A 13692-nucleotide genomic window follows, 5' to 3' on the forward strand; every position below is an offset into this window, starting at 1 on the left:
TCGGGCTTCACTCGCATCAACGTGACCTAAAACGAGTTCCAGGAATTGAGGGATATATAGGCTCATTGGGATGATGAGACCAATCAGCTATTCTATCAAAGTTATGGTGACTTACCCTACCTGCTCGATATCAAGGTGGACAAGTACTTATTTCGGGCTATGGCTCAATTTTGGAACCCGGCGTACAGTTGTTTCACCTTCGGGAAGGTGGACTTGGTGCCTACTGTGGAGGAGTATACGGCTTTGCTTCGTTGTCCAAAGGTTCAAGTCGATAAAGTTTATTCCAAGGCTGCTAGTGCCCCAGCTTTTGTAAAGAAGTTAATGAGTATCATTGGGATGAGTGAACAATGAGTTATAGCTCGAATTCAGCAAAAGGGTGATGGTAGGTGCATTCCTTGGGTAAGTTTGAGGGACCTGATCGTGGCACATCCAGATACAAAGAAGAAAGTTGACGTCTTCGCCTTAAGTATATATGGTTTGGTGATTTTCCCCAAGGCTTTAAGGCATATAGATGAAGCAGTTGCTGATTTCTTTGATCGACTTGATAAATGGGTCACACCGGTGCCGGCAATTCTTGCTGAAACATTCAGATCCTTGAGTGCATGTCAGAGGGCAAGTGAAGGTAGATTTATAGGGTGTGTGTAGTTATTGTTGGCTTGGTTCTGCAGCCATTTCTAGAAGGTAGATAAGGTTTCCTATCGGGTTTTTTCTGAGAGTTACTCCTCGTTAAAGGAGATAGCAGCCATGTCTAGGAGAGATGACATATCAGAAAAAAATTGGGTTGCGCTTCTCCGAAATCTTCAGGAAGAGGATGTTGAGTGGATAGCTCCTTGGTTTGTGCCTGATGAGATTCTCTATAGGTGTGGGAGTTTTGATTGGGTACCCCTACTTGGAATTTGATGAGCTACTGGATATGCCCCTTTACTCGTTTTAAGACAATACAGGTCAATGCAGTTTGTACCAGTGACACATGGATTAGCCCAGAGTGAGTTCGCGTATAAGGAGAAGAATTATAAGAAGAAAGTTTAAAAGATTTCTGATGCTTAGAAACAGACAAGCCGGATGAAGAGATTGGCTATTGGACCAATGAAGACTCTTGAATACAAGGGGTGGTTGAGTAAAAGAGTTAATGATAATATCCCTGAGCTGAGTTTGGAGGATGTTCTTACGATGGAAGAATATTTGCAAGTAATCCCCTCCGAGCTTGAAATCGTAAAACGGGACTTCGAAGAGAGAAATGCGGAGTTAGGGAAAAAGATATAACAGCTGGAGGAAGAAAAGATGCATTTGATATTGGACGCCGACATTCAGAAACTCGAGGCCAAGAAGTTGAAAAAAGGGAAAAGGAAGGTTGAAGAAGACCTGGACAGTTTGAAAACTGATTACAAGAAGCTACGTATGTCGATGAGACCTGCCGAGTTGGGGAAGACGTCAGAGCAGTGGCGACAGGAAATTTAAGCGAAAAAGGTTAGAGCTGATTAGTGGGAGAAGAGGTTTCATGATGCTCGAGCACATGAAAGTGCCTTAAAGAAGAGCTTGGTTGAAGGCCAATGTGAGAAAGAGATGTTGGTGGCTCGGGTAGCGAAGCTAGAAAAGGCCCTGCATCAGTACCCTAGTCGTAACTCTGATATTGAATTAAAAGCCAGCCTAAGTAGGATTGAAGATTTGAAAGGGAAGGTAGAAGAGCTTGAGACTGCACTACAAAACTGTGAGCTTCGAATTGAATTACTTGAGTTGAACAATGAGCAGTGGAAGGAACAGCTCCGTCAATCGCAGGACCAGGTCAGAGATAGAGATCACATCATGGGTGAAGCTGTGGCTCAGATTCGAGAAGTGGCTGATTATTTACAGACCTTAGCATTCAGGCTGATGTCATAAGTGGGAAGTATGAGTTAGAGTCGGACCGGGGGCGTGAGCTAGCTTGCCTTCTTAAGAAAGTTAAAACTTTGAGCATTAGGGCTAAGCTGTATATGTCATCTATTTTATGTAAAAGATTTTGTTTTTTAATAAAGTTTTTTGAAATGGAATTGAATCAAAATCGGCGTCTCTTTAGTTTTGCATTCATTTCATGCATTTGCATCTCATCACATCATGTGCATTAAATTTCACAAAAGAATCCTGATTAAAAATTATATTATAGTTACCTTGGAACATCAATACTACATATGGAAAAAGATCAAAGCTATGGATCAAAGTTGGAAAAGTTGGAGCAAATGCAAAAAGAAATGCAGGAACAGATGCAAGCGCAAATGCTAGAGCAATTAGCTAAGATTTAGCAAGATATGAAAGATCAAATGCTGGAATCTCAGAGGAGTATGATGAGCGAACTGACTCAGCTACTAGTTGGAAAGCCAGAAAAGGGGAAGAGTCCTATGGTCAATGCTGAAGATGATAGCGGGATTCTTACTTACCTTCCGGGTTTTACCCCAACAAACACCCTAGTGCCTCCGCAAAAGGTGTCTGTCAATATCAAACCTCAATATCAGACTGGTACTTCAGTACCGCTAAATTTTCCAACGGGCTCATGTTCTAACCCCAAAGACAATCATACAAATCCTACATTCCCTGACTTCGATGAGGTCGCAGAAGTAGGAAAGCCAGGAGCAGAATTTCCAAAGCGGCTAGAAGACCGATACACGTGGTTGGAGGAAAAATTTAGGGCGTTGGAAAACGCTGATTATCATTGCAGAATGGATGCCAATGAGTTGAGCTTGGTCCCAGATCTGGTACTCCCTCCGAAGTTCAAAATGCCAGAATTCGAAAAATACAACAGAACTAGTTGCCCTGAGGCTCATATCATGATGTTTTGTCCGAGAATAACTGGTCATGTCAATAATGATCAGTTATTGATCCACTGTTCCCAGGATAGTTTGGCTGGGGCTGCGGCTAAGTGGTACAATCAATTAAGTCGTACCCAAGTCAAATCATGGAAAGACTTAGGGCAGGCCTTTATGAAACAATATGGCCATGTGATTGACATAGCACCTGATAGGATCACATTACAAAACATGGAGAAGAAGTCGAATGAAAGTTTCAGGCAATACGCTCAAAGATAGAGAGAGATTGCTACACAAGTCCAACCCCCACTGTTGGAAAAGGAAACTACCATGCTTTTCATTAATACCTTGAAGGCACCTTTTATTAATCACATGTTGGGAAGTGCAACTAAGAGTTTTGCGGATATAGTTATGTCTAGTGAAATGATTGAAAATGCAATAAGGTGCGAAAAGATAGAGGCAGAGGAAAGTAACAGGAGGTCAGGCCTGAAAAAGAAAGAAAATGAAGTCAGCAATGTGAATATGGGTTATGCGAAACCAATCATGGTAAATCAACCGAAAGTGGTAGCTACGGGCCAGCAAGCTTCGCCAAGACAGGAGCCCAATACAAAGCAGAACACGGAGAAGCCCCAGTTTACTCCCATTCCAGTAACGTATCGGGAGCTGTACAAAAGTTTGTTTGATGCACACGTCGTATCTCATTTTTATTTAAAACCACTGTAACCTCCATACCCCAAGTGGTATGATGCGAGTGCTCAATGTGAATATCATGCTGGAATCGCGGGACACTCGATAGAGAACTGCACCTCTTTAAAAGGGTAGTCGAAAGGCTTATCAACATGGGTATTGTGAAATTCGATGATGCATCTGGTGTAGGAAATCCGTTACCCAATCATACTGATAAAGGGGTAAACGCAATAGTCAAGAATATTGGGAGAAGAATTAAGTTGGATGTGGCAGAAGTGAGAACCCCGATGAGGAAGGTTTTGAAGAAAATGATAGAGAGAGGTCTAGTCATGCAAGACTTTGGGAGCAAATCCCGAGAAGTAAGGAACTATTGTGAGTTCCATGGAGAGGAGGACCATGAGATAGAAACATGTAATGAATTTAGGGCCCTGGTACAGGCTCTAGTGGACAATAAAGAACTGGAGTTCTTTGAGTTTACTGAGAAAGAAGATGTATGTTCCTCGGAGGAGGGGTTGATAGAGAAGGTTTCTGAGGTCAATCACCCAGTGGTGATCATTTCACGACCGAAAATTAATGAAGTTGGAGCAAAATTTACACTGAGAGTTGTAATCCAGAGACCCGCGGCTTTTCCGTATAAGGATAACAAAAGGGTGCCTTGGAATTACAACTGTAATGTGACATATCTAGGGGAAGAGAGTCTGGTCAGCACACCAAGTACAAAGGTCGAGCCTGGAAAAGGGAAGTCCATGATGATTGAACAAGGGAAAGAGAGGACAAAACCACTAGTTAATGAACCAGTAACTGAAGATGAAGCTAAGGAATTTCTGAAGTTCCTAAAACACAGTGAGTATAGTGTTGTGAAAAAATTGCACAAGCAGCCTGCACCCACATCGATACTAGCTCCGCTCCAAAACTCGGAGGTTCACCGAAATGCATTGATGAAGGTTTGAACGAGACCTATGTCGCTGAAGATATTTCAGTAAACAAGCTAGGCCGCCTTATCAGTAACATATGCTCCGATAACTTCATCTCCTTCAGTGACGATGAAATACCACCAGGGGGCATGGGATCCACCAAGGCTTTGCACATCACCACTCGTTGCGAAGGGTATACACTGCCGGGGGTATTAATTGATAATGGGTCAGCACTGAATGTTTTGCCCTTGTCCACATTAACTAGGTTACCAATTGACAGCTCTCATATGAAGACATGCCAGAACATAGTGAGGGCATTTGATGGCACTGAGAGGAAAGTGATGAGAAGGATTGAGGTACCTCTGCTGATCGGACCAAACATATATGAGGTAGATTTTTTTGTGATAGATATTACGCCTTCTTATAATTGCTTGTTGGGGAGGCCTTGGATTCACTCGGCAGGGGCAGTACCGTCATCTTTGCACCAAAAGTTAAAGCTGGTGACGGAGGGCTGCTTGATAATGATAAATGATGAGGAGGACATTATTGCATCTGTTACTAGTAGTGCACCATATATAGAAAATGATGATGAAGTAATTGAGTGTTCCTTTCGGTCATTGGAGTTTGTAAATGCAACTTTCATCATTGAAGGGGGCAGGGTCCCAATGCCAAAAATATCTGAGGCTACGAGGATGAGCTTGCAATTAACAGTGGGAAAGGGAGCTTTACCTAGAAGAGGACTTGAAAAGTATCTTCATGGACGAGTTGAGGTACCAATTTTGGCTGATAAACAAGATCGCTTTGGCTTAGGGTATAGGCCAGATGTAAAGCAGAAAAGAAAGGAGATGGAAAGGAGGCAGAAGAGATAAAGAGTGCGACTGAATGGGGCAGAAGTCGAGTAGGAATCAATCACTTTTCTCTATATATCCTATACATTTGTGTCGGATGGAGTTATTTATCCTGAATTGAAGATGACAAGAGAGGGAACAGCTGAAGATGCAATAAAAAATTTGAATATCAATGTCATATCTGAAGAGAAAGTGATGAAACATGACTTAGCAAGCATTCGCTCTTATGAGCCTGGAAGTGTTCTGAACAACTGGACTGCGGAGGAAATTCCTGTAATTTTTAGTGCTAATACAGAGTAATGTTCAAAACACACTTGTTGTTTTAAAAGTTTAGAAGCAATAAGAATCTTTTGCGAAATAGGCTCATGTTCAAAACGTTTATTTCAATATAAATACACTTTCATGTTTTATTCTGAGCAAATATTCTTTTATCTTAAGCAAATTTTCTTTTCTTGCATTTCATTTATAATCATACCATACAAATAACGCTATACTCAGGTTTATTTTTTTGTTGGATATTCTTTCGTTCCTACAATAGGTCTTTAGATATCAATGGCATGAGTGACGCTGTTACAAACCCAGAATTCCTTTTTGAGCGAGACGTGTGTCTGGAGGGATCTCAGGATTTTGAAGATGATGAAGACTGTAACTTACCTTTAGATTTGTTAAGGATGGTAGAATAGGAGGAGAAACAGATTCTACCCCATAAAAAGACAATCGAGAGTGTGACCTTGGAAGAGGGGAAAATGTGAACATTGGAACTTGCATAACTGAGGAAACAAGACGGGACCTCATTGATTTACTACAAGAGTTCAAAGATATCTTCGCGTGGTCGTATCAGGACATGCCTGGGTTAATTGCTGATATTGCGGTGCATCACGTCCCTATAAAAGAAGAGTGCAAGCCTATTCAACAGAAGCTTCGAAGGATAAGACCCGATGTTACAGTAAAAATAAGAGAAGAGGTCCGGAAGCAATTTGATGCTGGGTTCTTGCAAGTTGTTAATTACTCAGAATGGGTAGCCAATGTTGTCCCTGTCCCCAGGGAAGATGGAAAGATGAGGATGTGTGTAGATTATAAGAACTTAAACAAAGCTAGCCCAAAGGACAACTTCCCCTTGCCTTACGTCGACACTTTGGTCGACAACACGGCAGGTTACTCGCTGTTCTCCTTCATGGATGGTTTCTTTGGGTACAATCAGATAAAGATGCATCTTGAAGATATGGAAAAGACCACATTCATAACCTTATGGGGGACTTTTTGCTATAGGGTGATGCCATTCAGGTTAAAGAATACGGGGGCAACGTATCAAAGAGCCATGGTAACCTTGTTTCATGACATGATACATAAGGAAATTGAGGTCTACGTCGATGATATGATTGCAAAATCCAGGACAGAAAAGGAGCACATGCAAGTTTTGAGGAATTTGTTCCTGAGATTAAGGAAGTTTCAGCTAAAGCTCAATCCAACAAAATGTACTTTTGGAGCTAGGTCAGGGAAGCTACTTGGTTTTATAGTCAGCGAAAAGGGAATTGAGGTCAACCCTGACAAAGTCAAGGCTATACAAAAATTACCTCCGTCATCCACCTAGAAGGAAGTTCGAGGTTTCTTAGGAAGATTAAATTATATCGCTCGATTCATTTCACAGCTGACTGAGAAATGTGACCCCATGTTTCGCCTTCTCAAGAAACACAACTCAGGCATGTGGGATGATGAGTGCCAGAAAACTTTTGACAAGGTTAAACAGTATTTGTCTAATCCCTCGGTGCTAATGCCACCTAGCCCTGGTAAGCCATTGATATTGTATTTGCCAGTATTTGACAATTCAATAGAATGTGTGCTCGGTCAAGATGATGAGACGAGAAAGAAATAAAAGACGATATATTACCTCAGTAAGAAATTCACTGAGTGTGAAATGAGATACTCGTCAATTGAGAAATTATGTTGTGCCTTGGTTTGGACCATTCAGAGATTGAGGCAGTACATGTTATACCATACGACTTGGTTAATCTCAAAATTGAACCCTTTAAAGTACATGATGGAGTCAGCTACTTTGAGTGGAAGGATGGCCCGATGGTAAATTCTTCTTTTCGAATTCGACATAGTTTATGTGAGTCAAAAGGCTATAAAGGGGAGTGCAATAGCAGATTTTCTAGCCAACAAAGCTTTGGAAGATTATGAGCCTTTGGACTTTGATTTCCCAAATGAAGATCTAATGTATGCGGCAACTACTGAAGAGGACACCTTAGAAGATCATCCATGGAAATTGAATTTTGACGGAGTATCAAATGCCGTTGGTAATGGAATTGGGGCAGTCTTGATTTCCCTAGGTGGAGATTATTATCCGTTCACTTGCAAATTGGATTTTGATTGCACAAATAATATGACAGAGTACGAAGCATGTATCAAGGGAATCCGTGCAGCCATCGAGCGTAAAATTAGGGTGTTGGAGGTGTATGGGGATTCTACACTGGTGATCTATTAGCTCAAGGGGGAGTGGGAGACAAGAGACCCAAAGTTGATCAACTATCCTGAGCTAGTTTGGGATTTAATTAAGGTGTTTGATGATATCACTTTCTATTATCTCCCGCGAGACGAAAACCAGATGGCAGATGCTCTGGCTACGTTAGCTTCTATGATCAGAGTAAATGGACGAGAGAATATGAAGCCAATCCAAATGAGTATTTATGAGGCTCCAGCTCATTGTTGCAGTATATACGACGAAGAAGAGAGAGATGATTATCCTTGGTATCATGATATTTTACGATATGTGAAAAGCCATGAATATCCTGATCAGGCAACTGAAAATAATAAGAGGACGTTGAGAAGACTAGCCATTGACTATGTCTTAGATGGAGAAATCTTGTACAAAAGAAGAAAAGATCAAGTGCTGTTAAGATTTGTTGATGCTGTTAAAGCTAAGAAAATCCTGGAAGAAGTCTATGAAGGTGTCTGCGGGACGCATGCCAATGGGTTCATAATGGCCAAGCAAATCATGAGATTTGGGTACTACTGGTCCACAATGGAAGGAGATTGCATCAGCTATGTCAAGAAATGCCATAAGTGCCAAATTTATGGTGACAAGATCCACGTGCCTTCTTCACTCCTTCATGTCATGACTTCTCCATGGCATTTCTTAATGTGGGGCATGGACGTCATTGGGCCGATTTCACCAAAGGCTTCTAATGGGCATCGATTCATCTTTGTGGTCATCGATTACTTCACCAAGTAAGTAGAGGCTGCTTCATACGCTAACGTCACAAAGTCGACATTCGGCAAGTTCTTGAAGAAGGAGATCATATGTCGATATGGCATGCCAGAAAGGATCATATCTGACAACGCGTTGAATTTGAATAACAGTGTGATAGTAGAGGTCTGCAGGCAATTCAAGATTAAGCACCACAACTCGTCACCTTATCGTCCAAAAATGAATGGTGCGGTTGAGGCAGCTAATAAGAATATCAAAAAAATCGTGGGGAAAATGACTGAGACCTAAAAGGATTGGCATGAAAAGTTACCATTTGCTCTTTATGCCTATCGAACATCTATCAGAACTTCTACCGAGGCAACACCTTACTCATTGGTTTATGGGATGGAGGCAGTTTTGCCCATTGAAGTCGAAATTCCTTTTCTCCGGGTTTTATCAGAGTTGAAGCGCAGAATGGATTCAGTCCCGGTATGATCAGCTGAACTTGAATGAAGAAAAGAGACTGAAGGCTATTCGTCATGGTCAAATGTACCAGAGGCGAATGATGCGAGCTGATAACAAAAAGGTTTGCCCCAGAGTATTCTGTGAGGGGGACTTGGTATTGAAACAAATTCTTTCTATGCAAAAAGATTTCAGAGGGAAATGGATGCCAAACTGGGAAGGACCTTATGTGGTAAAGAAGGCTTTTTCTGGAAGAGCACTGATATTAACTGAGATGGATGGTAGGAGCCTGCCTAACCCAGTAAATTTAGATTCAGTCAAGAAGTATTTCACTTAAGAGGTGAAAACCAGCAAAAGGCGCAAAAAAAAAGGAGAGGCTGAGGTGAAAACCCGCAAAGGACGCCTTGAGACCAAAGGGGTTTTGAATTGAAAACCCGAAAAAGGGCAATTCAAATTTTGACCAAGGATGGGGCAAGAGGTAGTCTTGATATGCTGGAATTAATGAAGAAGAAGTACGCATGTCTTAGGGCATCGACAAAATACACTAGATCTTCTAGGCACATGATAAGCTCAAAATGGTTCTCGTGGAGTTCATACGGAGAAGCTTGGGCTGTGATATCTGAGGCACTCATTTTTGTTCCTCTTTACCTATTTTTGTACTTTGGCAATATTTTCTTCCTGTAATTAATCCATTTTTCTTGAATCTTGTTCCTAATAAACTTCAGTTTTGACCATCTTTATCTTTATGTTCACGTGCTTGTATTGAAATAACAATTAATGGACTAATAACACTTTTGCAAAAGAGGTTTTGCATATTACTCTGGAAGCTTCTAAATGCTATAAGAACTTGAAACAGGACTATCGTTTAGAACTTACCCAGCTTAGGGGTGGAATATTTATGTTCAAATTGGGATTATCTCTTTAGTCAAAGATATTGATTGAATAAGAAAACAGGATGTTGTGACAACCAAAGCATAAGAGGGGATCATGATGTTCTTCATTAATGAAATATCGGCGTACATATCTGGTCATAGGGCTCGAGGAGTGGTGTAATAGACCGAATTGATGGAAGAGGGGGTTTTGAAGATGGTACAAATCTTAAGTTCTAGAAATACAGTGAAATAGACCCTGAAGTTGCAATGGGGCAAACCAGTTGAGCAAAATGGGTTGTTTCTGTGGGTTTCGCTAGTCGAGCAGGAAGGCAGCATAATATGATGTGATAAATCTCTGATGAATAATGAGTGATGACACTTAAAGCTTTAAAAAAGAGAAGTCATTTTCATTTCTACATTCATATCATTCATAACACATTTGGTTAGTTGCATCTGATTCATTTCGATCATAGCATTCTAATCATTTGGCATAAACATAGACATGAAACCCAGTCTGCAGGGCATGTTCCCCAGAGGACAATGTAGTAACATCAGTGAAAATTACAGATCTTATCTCCATGTATCGGCTATGGAGCGGATCGAAGATGGCGAGTCTTATCTCCATGTATCAGCTATGGAGTAAATTTTAGCCACTAACCTTATCTCTCTGAGTTTGCAGAGAGCAGGTTGAAGATACAGGTCTTATTTTCCTGAAGTTGCAGAAAGCAAACTGAAAGTTACAGATCTTATCTCCATGTATCAGCTATGGAGTAGATCGAAAATGGTGAGTCTTATCTCCATGTATCGGCTATGGAGCAGATTTTAGCCACCAGTCTTATCTCCCTGAAGTTGCAGTGGAGCAGACTGAAGATAGCAAGTCTTATCTTCCTGAAGTTGCTGGAAGCAGACTGAAAATTACAGATCTTATCTCCATGTATCGGCTATGGAGCAGATCGAAGATGGCGAATCTTATCTCCATGTATCGGTAATGGAGCAGATTTAAGCCACTAGCCTTATCTCCCTGAAGTTGCAATGGAGCAGGCTCAAAATTACAAATTTTATCTTCCCGAAGTTGCAATGAAGCAGACTAAGGATATGGAGTGGATTGGAAGCACAATTTCTATACCCTTGAAGATGCAGTGGGTTGGAATGTGGTTAGTTGGGGAAAAGGTGCATAAAGAAGTTGAGATGTAGCAAGACCGGACAAAATTGGCTCTTTTGTAGTCTTTTGCTTCATTCTCGTTACACGACAACGAGCAAAGAGGGGCAACTGTAAAACCCATATTTTGCTCGGCCCAAAATACAAACCACAAACCTAAATTAAACAGGCCCAAATTTAAAAAAAAACCCTAGCCCACAAAACATTTTAGCAATGAGGAAACCCTAGATTTGTTGCCTCCCTTCAACTGCCACTACCCACGTTCTCCACCACCACGCACTCCACCTCGCATGTCCGGCCAACTAGCGTGTAGCACGACCCACGCCCCACGTCCACCATACCTGCGACTTGAGCAAAGAAATAGGGAGAAACTGTTTGTATTTTGGCTATAAAGCCTTTGTATTTTCATTGTAAAACGGATGTTTTTTTTAATACAAAAGAAACACAAAATCAGTAGAAGAACAACTAGAAGAATATTTTTTAAGGTGATCATTTACTGTACTTTACTTCTGTTTTTTTTTTCATTTTTCTCTTTTTTTTGAATCCAAAACAAGGACGAAGTATAAAAGAGAGAGGTCTTACCGGAGTTGTGCTCGTGTCTTCGGCGGCCATGGTATGTGGGACCTTTGACGGTGTCTGATAAAAAGGAGAAGAGGAATGCATGAGTTGAGAGAGCATCTCAAAAGTTCTTAAGATTTTTTTAAAAAAACTAAAGGGTGAATGTTAAAAGGAAAAGGGGTTTTAAAAAGGGGATTTGGGTTTTCTAAAAGTTCTTTAATATTTTTTAAAAAATAAAGGTTTAATTTTAATAGCTTTTGGGAAGGGAAAGAGATTGCCTGTGTATGGACAGGCTAGTTCTGCACATGTTCCCCTTAAATGGGTAATTTACACGGCCAGTCCTTCCCTTTTACGCTAGTATTCGATTGGGCCCTTTCCATGGTTTCTTTAATTTTTTTAAATTGTCCCAGGAATTTGCGCGAGTGTTCATCTTAGTCCGTGCTGAAGCTGTTCGTTTTGGGGTTTGGTTAATGTGCATTTTTAGTCCCCAAACGTTAGAGCGCATTTTACTTTGGCCCAAAATTCTGTTTAAATGGTTTGCTTTGTTCATAAATTGTCCCTTTAATTTTGTTTTTCTTCCAATTAAGTTTTTATTCATTTTTTTCCCTACAAAATAAGAATATATTATTTTAACATAAAGTTTTGTTAAACAAAATTGACGTATATATTTTTGTATGTATTATTTTAACAAAATGAAAATGTACTTTTTTCATGTGCATATTTATTTGTTTTTTTTTTCAAAAATACTTTCATATATTATTTTATATTTATATACTTTACTTATATTAAGTTTTCTTTATTTCATGTATATACATAACTTATACTTTTTTTTTTACTCTAAGTATGCATTATTGATTTCCTATTATTTTATGTAAATATTTCCTTTAAATTTTTTTTTATTTTCTCTTTATATGCATATATATATATATATATTATTGATTTTATATTATTTTATGTATGTATATCTTCTTCCAAGGATCCTATTTTAAATGGTATATTATATTTATTTTGAATACTTTCATATGCTAGTATCTTTGTTTTTATATATAAAATTTTCATTTCATGTATATTATTTATTTAGATTGACAAATACTATGTTATATGTTACTCACTTTTCTTTATATATACATTATATCTTTTGAAATTTCATTCAAATATTATTATTTCATATATGATTTTTATTTAATTATTTTTATCTATTTCGATCTTTCATGTATGCTACTTTAAGATTTGTATATATGTTTGGTTGTTTGCATATTGATAATTCCAAATTGCATTTCTTCTATGTCACTTATTTGTTTGTTAGTTTTAAAACTTGCTACATATTGTCTGTGTTAATTTGCTTGGAACTTCTTTAAATTTGCTTTTAATTCGTTAGCCTTCAAATGTGAATATTGGTTTTTTAATATATGGTATGTCGCTTTTACATGTATCCTAATCCTTTGTATTTTTCTCATTATCTATCCATGTCATATTACTGCTTTTTAACCTAAAGTATTTGGGAAACTTTTTCAAAACAAGGCAATGTTTCGTGTTTGGGAAATTCGGAAAACCGTGCCCTAACGTGTTGGGTTTCGTTTTTTCTGTTTTGTCAAATAACGGAGTACCCTTTTAAGAGTTCGTTGCGTGTTTTGGGAAATTTTGAGGCGATCTCAATTTTTGGAGGCTTAAAATATCATGTCCTAACGTGCTGGATGTGGTATTTTATTTCTTTGAAATGAGTGAATCTTGAAATCCAATTCGAGTGATTACACATTTTTAAAGGAATCGTATTTTGGAAATTTTTCTTTAAGTTTTCAACGATAGGACATTAAATAATCAATTGGTACCAATTTTGGGCACTACGAGGGTGCTAACCCTTCCTTGTGCGTAATCGACTCCCGAACCCTTTTTCTCAACTTTTGTAGACCTAAAATTATTATTTTAATAAATCAAATGTTTTATTAAAATGATCAACCTCAAGGTGATCCGATCACACCTAAATAAAAAAAGATTTTCGGCGACTCTAAACTTTCGTTTTAAAAGTCGATTCCCTTTTTTTTAAAACTCTTTAAAAATAGTTTCGACACTATTCATAGGAGTAATTCTAAGAAACAATCTAAGAAATACACAATTTTGAAAAAAAATAGATTATTCCGTAGACGTGTTTTTGGTCTGGATCGGGTTTAAATTTGTCAAAGAATTTGGTCTATAAGTTTCGAATCTTTTCTGGTAGAATATCGAAAGAT

This window comes from Gossypium hirsutum, chromosome A07 (genome assembly GCF_007990345.1).
Source record: "Gossypium hirsutum isolate 1008001.06 chromosome A07, Gossypium_hirsutum_v2.1, whole genome shotgun sequence".
Lineage (NCBI taxonomy): Eukaryota > Viridiplantae > Streptophyta > Magnoliopsida > Malvales > Malvaceae > Gossypium > Gossypium hirsutum.